The following is a 10,097-nucleotide window of genomic DNA, read 5'->3' on the forward strand; positions in this document are numbered from 1 at the left end:
TGCTTCTGGCCATCGAGTGAAACGGTCAACGCAGGTTAAGAGATAAGAGTATCCATTTGAATCTGGTAAAGGTCCTACCAAATCCAGATGAACATGGTCGAAACGGGCATCGGGAGTTTTAAACGAGCCTAAGGGACATTTATTGTGTCTGATAACCTTAGATTTTTGGCAGCTTACACAGGAGCGTGCCCACTCCCTCACGTCTTTATTCATTCCAGGCCAGCAAAACCTTTCTGCTATGAGCTTGATGGTTGCACGAACACCTGGATGCGAAAGTTTGTGCAATGTGTTGAAGACATTGCGTCGATAATGTTTCGGCACGATTGGGCGATCCCTACCTGTAGATGTGTCACAAAGTAAGGTTTCTTTACCTGTTCCCATCTGTTTGATGCGTAGTTTAAGTGTTGTGGACGATAACTCGTGCTGAAGATCAGTGTCTTCTTTTGAAGCTCGGCGAGTTTAAGAAGGTCGATTCCTTGGAAACTGTTCAAGGAAGTTATGCGAGATAAGGCGTCTGCAACTACATTGTTTGCTCCAGAGATGTGTTGAATATCTGAAGTAAACTGCGAAATGTAGTCCAGTTGTCGAGACTCACGAGGAGAGTACTTGTCAGAAGGAGAGCTTAACGAGAAAGTGAGCGGTTTATGGTCCGTGAAAAGAGTGAATTCACGGCCTTCGATATAGTGTTGGAAATGCCGTACAGCACAATACATAGCTAGGAGTTCCCTACCGAATGTGCTGTACCTCGATTCGGTGTCTAGCAACCTTCTAGAGAAAAATGCCAAGGGTTGCCAGGAGTTGTTAACCCATTGTTGTAAGACTCCTCCGATTGCTGAGTCGGATGCGTCTACTGCGATGCTAATGGGTGCTCGGGTGTCCTGATGTGCGAGCATTGTTGCTTTAGCAATCAGTTCCTTAACTGTGGAGAATGCTTTTCGTGCGGTGCCGTCCAAATTAATGGATTTCGCATTTCCACGAAGTTGGTCGGTCAGAGGTTTCATAAGTAATGCGCATTTCGGTATGAAACGTCTATAGAAACTTACCAGGCCGTTAAACGTGCGTAATTGCTTGACGGTGGTCGGTTCTGGGTAATCCAGAATGGCCGCCACTTTGGTCCTAAGAGGTCGAATGCCTTGAGCATCGATAGTGTGTCCCAGAAAGTCTAACGAGTCGGTTCCGAATTGGCATTTCTGAACGTTTACAGTAATGCCATGTTTTTGAAGTCGTTCGAAAACAAGATCCAGATGCTTGAGATGTGTTTCTCTGTCCGGACTTGCGATTAGACAGTCATCAACATACGCGTGTACGAAGTTGAGACCTCGAAAAACGTCGTCTATGAATCTTTGGAATGTTTGAGCAGCATTACTTAGACCGAAAGGCATTCGCAAAAATTCATAGAGTCCGAAAGGAGTTATGATAGCTGTTTTCGGTATGTCGTCAGTAGCCATAGGGATTTGGTTATACGCTTTAACCAAGTCGATTTTCGAAAAGACAGTTGTACCTTTCAAGGTAGCTGTCAAATCGTGAATATGAGGCAACGGGTAACGATCGGGAATGGTTTTCGCGTTCAATCACCGATAGTCACCAGTTGGACGCCAATCGTTGCTGTCCTTTTTAGGGACCATGTGCAACGGAGATGCATATGGGCTACTTGACGGTCGTATGATTCCTAAGTCCATCATGTGATCGAATTCGTTTTTCGCTAACCTTAGCTTTTCAGGAGCTAGTCGTCGTGCTTTAGAGAATACAGGTGGTCCTGTAGTCGTGATGTGATGTGTAACGTTGCTGGTTACACACGGTAGTTTCGGTTGAGTTTGTTGTATCCCAGGGTACTTATCGAGTAGTGGTTGATAGAGTGGGTCTATCATATGTTTAACTGTGACTGGGGATACTCTACAACCAGTAAAAGAAGTTACGCAAACGGACAAATTAGTGTTCCCGTCTACTAGCCTCCGTTTGCGCGTATCGATGATCAGATTGTGGTGTTGTAGAAGGTCCATACCAATGATTGGTATAGAAACATCTGCGACAACGAAAATCCAGTGTATGGGTTTGCGTAAACCCACGTTAAGGTAAACGTACCTTTTGCCATATGTAGCGATCGGTTTTCCGTTTGCCGCCTGTAAGTTTAGGGTCGATTCGTGTAGTCGGTCGTTAGGATTTGCTGGGAGAACGCTAACTTCTGCGCCAGTGTCGACGAGGTAGCGAACTCTCGTTGTCACATCTGTGACGAATAACAGACGGCTTTGTTCGCCGGCTACGGTTGCCGTTAACGCGTGCCGGCTTGGAAGTTTCCCGAATTGTTTTTCGAATCAGTCGGTTTCGTGTTGGGAAAATTGCAGGGTTTTCTGCAATTTCTGGAAAGCTTTCCATACTGGTTATGATACCAGCACCAGTCGGGGTTATCTGTCTCTCGTGGTCTAGGGACAGATCGCTTACGAGAAATGCTTCTACGTGGTGTGCGCGATCTCTTACGGTCGGTACGAAGACTAAGATAACGCGTGAGTGTGTGACATAAGTCGGTTATATCATTCTGAGTCGTGTGAGGCTTTTCTTTGACTGAAAACACCTCGGTAGTAGAAGGTTTCGTAATTTCTAGAATGCGGTCGGCAGATGCAGCTAGCTCGTCTAAGCCGTTGTTCTGGAACGAGACCAGAACTGCTTGCACCTGTTGGGGAAGTTTTGACGAGAAGAGTTGTTTGAATAGACCTTCGTCGAAAGTTCTTGGGCCTATAACCTCTCTCATCCGTTGCAACATGTCCGTCGCAGAACCGTGTTGCAGGTCGATGTTATTGAAGAGTTGATCTAACCTTTGTCGATCGGTTAGATCTCCTCGTTTAAGAATCGAGCGTTTTAAGATTTCGTAAGGATCGGAAACATCACTAGTAAACATACTAGGTGTTACGTACCTGTTGAATTCGCGCGGTAGTGCCTTGACTACTGCGAGGAATTGTGCACGTGTGTCGATCACGCCGTGCTCGGAGAAGTCGGCTTCTGCGTAGCAAAACCAGGCTTCGATGTTGTCGGGCCAGAAAGGCATCAGTTGAAACGAAGGTGGGGACAAAGTCTTAAGCTTGAGTACTTTAGGTGTCTGTTCAGTCATGATGAAGTATGAAGTACGATAATGAACGAGGGGAAAATATATATATATCCAAGAAAAAACACGAAAAAAAAATCACAATGTTAAAAAAAGTAAAAAATAAGGCAATGATATATAAAAATCCCAAAAAAGAACAGACTCACAGTTGCAATTAGGTGTACCAGATCACGATGGGTTCACCAATGATGATGTCACAGGTATTCAGTGTTTGACAACGCTTCTACCAGTAACACCTTCTAATATATTTCGTTCCCACCCAGAGAAATCAAAAGACAGAGTCGAGGAGACCGGAAGAGTATATTTGGCGATGACCAATATATCGGAATTCTCTGATCTAATCTGGCTAGCGATTGCGGTTGATGTTGAGCACGGCGTTACCACACGTGATCTGGTACGGATGCCTGACCGAGCGCCTTCAGCTAGATGAGTCCACTAAAACATATGGTCAGCATCCAATGTCGAAAACTTAGTGCTATTTATTTTGGGGATTTATTTACCGCTACAACATTAACTTTCAAATCAGTAATTGCGGACGATATGTTGTTCATCGTTTTAGTCAAGTCAGTGATAGCTGACGACATGTTCAGCACCAGTGTATACAACCTATCACAGCTGAAAAAGGTCACTAGATGACGCAGGTATCTTACTGGTCCACTATAGCGCGACCAACATGCTTACATTCCGATGTGGATAGTGATGTCTGTAATTGTGTCGAACTAATTCGTGAATATCTAAATAGTAATTAAACCTACTTGGCGATTGGCGATATGAATTTGTCGAAAACACGGAATTTGGGATATTGTACGCGGCTATTCCCAGCCTGCATCTCAGCCACATCCATGTCGACTGAATTGCAAAGAAAATCTCCTTTACGCTTCACTACACCTCTAGGAAATGTAAGTAAGATTATTGTACAGACCTCTTTGGCTTCTCAGTGTTAAGTGGCAAAGTGTTTTCATCCGTTGAGGTGTTTTTCCGTTGAGATTCCAGTATCTGTAGGGCAACTAACAGATCTTTTGCCGACTGCAGAGAATCTACAGTGAATTATACTTTCTGTGTATGTAACCTACCTAATTCGTGAATAACTTTACATTTAATAAGTGACCAATTTTCATTCAGTTGGTCGCACTTCTGCAGGTGTATATCGACCAGCTCGTTCGGAAGAAGGCAAAGGTCATTGCCAACTATTCAGTCCTTCGATGCTACCATAAGTTGTTTTTTTTAGGACGTCAACAATAACGTATTTCTTGTTAGTGGGCTGAAAATAACATAAGACGTAAGTAAATGGTTTATCATCATTAATTAAACACTAATGAAACAAAATGCATTTACAATAAAGTATGCAACAATGGGATTACAACTATATAATTGATACAATTGATGGCTATACATTTACAATCAATGTCCTGAACCGATACCCAGGTGTATTCGTGGCTAACTACGGAGCACATAAAGATTCCAATATCACTAGATGGGAAAGGATCTTCAAAGTAATTGCGTGGGTCGGTGAAAGTCCTAAATTTTAGTAGTCCATCCTCCTTTGTATCAGTAATTAAACCTGGCTGGCCGTTTACTACTAAAACATTATCAGGCTTACATGAAGTTATTTTACTGTTGTTAAACGTAATTACTTGTTTAGTGGAGACATCAACTGCGCCTATTGGGGTAGTATTTGTTAAACCACTAATTTGAAGCCTATAGTTGAAGGGCATTCTCTCAGCATAACGCTGTGCTGCTTACTTAGCTACTGCAAACCCACCACGCACGGAATTCTTAATTTGTCTCATATAAGACTCGAATGGAAAGACTGAAAAACTATCCAAAGGTCCATGTGCACGAACGTCGTCAGGGATGTGCTGTAACGAATGCTTATTGTAAACTAAGTTTTCACACACATAACACCATTCGTATTCATTCAGGAAGTTTAGTAAGTCTATTTTGGCGGTTTCTACAACAGTTTTATGTAATTTGGGATGTGCAAGCAGATACATGGATAACGCTAAACGCCGGAAATTAAGATAAAAAAGTTGTGGCAATGTTTTTTCAAGAATCACCGGGCCTAAATACAGAAGGAACAACCTACGTTCAGAAGCTTTCCATGCCCATACAAAGTCTAGTGTACGGCATTTACGGGGAAAATCAGGAATACTTGCCACACAACCGGATATTAAATTATTTATGTCTCTAATTGCACTGAGTTAAAGTTCCGCAGTCTTCGGCGTGCTAAATCTATCCATAAATTGGCTATTTTTTTTGGTAACACCAAGGTACACCATGTGCATGGGATCTAGAGGAAATGTTATAATCATATTAATAGAAAGCGTTTCCATTATAGAATGTCCTTGATGGTGAATTGATTGAGTCTGACGACGGAAGGTGTCGTCTGTTCTTAAAGTATATACTCCATTCGGAAAAGTCGTTTTCCCGTCCAGCCGTCTCCCAACTACAATACACCTATCGCAACCTGCCTTGCCGTTGTGGTTTACCGTGTACCTAACAGAAGAACGAGCAGGTGCGTCACATATAACAGCCGCCAACCTAATAGCTATACATTTATTAAACTTAACACTAAAAAGACCCACGTCAGTCATTTCTTTTATTTCAGAAATTGTGTCCGCAGAAAATTCGTTGAATTCTGCCGGTTTACTATTCCCTCCGTAGATCCCTATCACGAACACGTCACTTAACCTAGGGGCGATGATCTGTCCTAGTATAGGCCATAACTGTTGATTGGAGCTTCTAGACATAGAAAGTCCATCTATATTGAGATATAAATTTAAAGAGTCAAAATCAGTAGTACACAACCAAAGCTCAACGTATATTAGCAGATTGGTTTTCAATCCTAGATAGTAGTAAACCCCATTGCCGATAAACTTTGGTTGAACACTTGGACACGTCTTTAGGACAACTCTTATGCTTTTCGGTATGTCTGGGATAAGAAATCGTAAACCATACAAAACCCGATCAGCATCTCTTATGCTGAGAGTTGTATTTGACATTATATACATCATAAAGTCGTTCATCAGTTCTTTGCGATTTACAAACTTGTGAGAGCATGGAAGTGTCATGATACTTCCATGGTCGAAAATAATGGCCAGTTGCCATACGTTCATGCTGTAAGCGGAAAGAAAGATTCTTGCTCAAGAAAGGTATCGCACACAGATAATCAGCCTTCATCTCAATGTTGGTCTTGTGGTGGTTGGCATATAAAGAACATTGTTGTAGCAGGTGTCATCGCAAGGGACATAAACAAAACTGCTTCAGAAAAAGAACCTATAAACGACATTCCTTGAAACCCTACTCGAAGAAATACAGATTTAGTGCTCGAACTAACAAAATATTGGTATCACATAATCGAGCACGAAGTTGCCGCCAAAGAAAGTATGTAAACTTAGATATAAATAAAAAGCGTGCCCGCCTGCAGCTCGACACCGCTTCGGACATCACACTTTATTAGTCGAAGAACTTGGAATCTTATCGGAAAACCACAGGTGCTTCCAACAACCCAGTTAGCTCACAGCGCTTCTGGAGGAAAACTAAATATTGTTGGAGAGGTTTGTTGTATAGTTTCGAAAGGAAACGCGAAAACGAATGCAACTTTATATCTCACAGAGAACCCAGGACTAGATTTGCCAAGTCTAGACTTGAAAGAAACACTACAATTAGCAAATCACCCCATTAACCACATATGCAGCGCAGTGAGAACCAGTAAACCGGTGGAAAAGGATCTGAAGAGTGTTGTATTGGAAAGACATAGTCAAGTGTTTACGGAAGAGTTGGGGGAATGCAAAAAGGTAAAAGCACTATTGATTCTTAAACCGGGAGTCACCCCCGTCTTCAGACCAAAACGTCCGGTACCCTATGCAGCGCTATCTATTGTTGAACAAGAATTAAAGCGTCTGCAAAGAAGTGGAATAATAGAGCCAGTAAACTCTTCTGATTGTGCAGCTCCAATAGTGATTGTCAAAAAGCCAAATGGGAGTATCCGGCTATGTGCAGATTATTCGACTGGATTAAATGAAGTGCTTGAAGCCCATCAATACTCATTACCGGTACCAGAGGATTTATTTGCGAAACTGAATGGGGGTAAGTATTTTGCGAAATTAGACCTACCAGACGCTTATCTACAGATTCCGGTAGCGGATGAGTGTAAGCATTACTTGACAGTAAACACTCACAAGGGATTGTTCCGCTATAGCAGACTTCCTTTCGGAGTAAAGACCGCTCCTTCAATCTTCCAACAAGTTATGGACACTATGTTACAAGACATTCCTGGTACCGCGGCCTATCTTGATGATATATTGATCATGGGCACAGACTATGCTGATTTAGAGAATAAGGTGGATACGGTTCTCAGACGCATAGCAGATTATGGGTTCAGACTGCGTGCCGAAAAATGTGATTTTTCCATGAAGCAAGTCCGCTACTTGGGATTTATAATCGATAAAAACGGAAGAAAACCTGACCCTGAAAACGTCGAAGCTATCAACTCCATGCCCCCACCGACGGATGTACCAACTTTACGTTCTTTCTTGGGAATGATTAGTAATTATGGCGTTTTTCTTCCAGAGTTGCATCGTCATCGTTTCAGGACTCCCGGTCACATTCGAAGTCATAAAAGCGGCTAGCAAGAAGGATAATGTATTGAAGATTGTTCGTCATTACATACTCAACAAATGGCCTTCATCTAGACTACACGGAGAACTCTTACAATATTTTCGTCGACGAGAGTCATTAACAGTTGTCGATTCATGTATAATGTTTGGCCATCGTATCGTTATCCCCAGAAATCTTCGACACCAAGTCATTAAACAGTACCACAGCGGGCATCCGGGGATAAGTAAAATGAAGTCACTAGCTCGCAGCTATGCATACTGGCCGTCAATGGACCATGATATAGAGCAAAAATGTCGCAGTTGTTGGTCCTGTCTAGAGGCTGCGAAGAATCCAACGAAAGCTGAACCACAACCATGGCCTAAACCGGACGGGCCCTGGCAAAGAATACATGCTGATTTCGCCGGACCAATACAAGGCAGGAATTACTTAGTTGTTGTCGATGCTTTCACAAAATGGCCAGAAGTATATGACATGCCGAATACGACTTCAGAGAGTACAATAAGAAGATTGTCAGGATTGTTTGCTTGTTTTGGGGTTCCAGAGATCTTAGTGACCGACAATGGTACTCAGTTTATGTCATCCGCCTTCAAACTCTTTTGCAGTGAAAATGGCATATTGCATCTACAATCTCCTCTGTACCATCCTCAGTCGAATGGCCAGGCAGAAAGATTCGTGGATACGATTAAAAGAGCTCTGGTCAAAGGGGGAGGTGAGGGTATCCCGGAACAAGTGATTAATGAGTTCTTGATGTCTTACAGAGTTACCCCTAATCCGGCAGTGCCAGAAGGAAAGTCTTCGGCCGAGTGTATGTTCGGAAGGAAAATCCGGACAGTCTTTAACAGTATGTTGCCGCCCAGAAAGACAAATAAACCCACGAATGAAAATCGTAAGGCCAATCGTAGCTTCCAGGTGGGTGAAAAGGTACTTGTCAGATCGTACCAAGGTAATAGGAAGTGGGAATCAGGTGTCATAGAACGTCGAATCGGAAATGTACTGTACCTAGTCCGGAAAGGTGTCGGAAAATGCATAAGACACATAAATCAAATGAAAAGAAATGATAACACAGTGGTCCCAGACAACCGGCTCCCATTTCAATTGCTCGTAGATTCATCTCAGAAGAACCATCATGAGCGCAAACATCGAAAAGACAAACGACGCAGAGAGAAAGTTGTACAACCCTCGAGAGTAATGGACCACAAGAGGAATGAGACACCCAAGCTTCAGGTGGATCCAAGAAAAAATCCTACACAACGGACTTTAAAGGGGGGAGGTGTGACGACGGACCACCGGTGAACTCGAGGAAGCTGTAAGAGGCTCAGAAGGAGCCGAAGACGGTTCATCCAATCACCTTTCGAAAGAATATTCTAGAATTCCAACGTGTAACTTCCCGACTGGATAATGCTAATAACCCCCTGTATGCGGATTGGAAGACTGTAATGATGATTTCGTTCTCACTAAAAACTATAAATACCTGACAATTTTGTACTATGATTGACACTGTTTGGAATAATATTCCTTTCGTTAGTCTTCTGTCTTCTTGCTGCGACTTGGTAGGGTTTTGGTGTTCTAGTGCTCTGCTATACGCGGTATATCGAGAAAATCAGCTTTTTCAAGATATAACACTACGATTCTAGTAAAGGTCAACATAATAAATAGAAACATCTGATTATACAAAATGCCTTCACTATTTAATTCACAGAAATGTGAATGAATCAATAACAATAACGGAATAGTTAAAATAGTTTGTTAAAAAAAACATAAACACAGTTCAAGAGAAACGTTAACATCAAAATTTTAATTTTATTGGAGTTGGATGTTGGATTTCTGAGTAAGAATTTATTACCATCAATTGGTTATGTTCATCTTATCATATTAATCGTTCAGTCTTGTACTTTACGATTGGTTTCGACGATTCGTTAACAATAAAGGCATTTATAAACCACATCTTTACAATCGTTTATAAAAAGTTGTATTAGACAACAACCACAAACACCACTATTCAAAACGTGAAATAAATAGAATTAGATGAAATAATGATGAGGGGTTGAATATACGAGGAAGTTATTATCGAGAATAAATTGGAGATAAAGTATAAATGACAATATCGAATAATGCTTATTTGACTTTACATATCTGACTCCGAACACTGCTGAATATTGCCAGTTCAATGAGCAAACAAGATATTGACTAATTGTGTTATTGCATACATTAGTTCATTTTGTTTTATTTATACAAAGTTTTAAGATGGTTTCGTAAAACGAAAGTAATATATTTACTGTCAATTTTTTTGTTTGTATATTCAGATATTTTGCAGGACATAGGTCAAAATAAACTTATCTTCATTTTGATTATTATTTGAAACATTAACTCCCCTATTATA

Source organism: Schistosoma haematobium, chromosome ZW (genome assembly GCF_000699445.3).
Source record: "Schistosoma haematobium chromosome ZW, whole genome shotgun sequence".
Taxonomy (NCBI): Eukaryota; Metazoa; Platyhelminthes; class Trematoda; order Strigeidida; family Schistosomatidae; genus Schistosoma; species Schistosoma haematobium.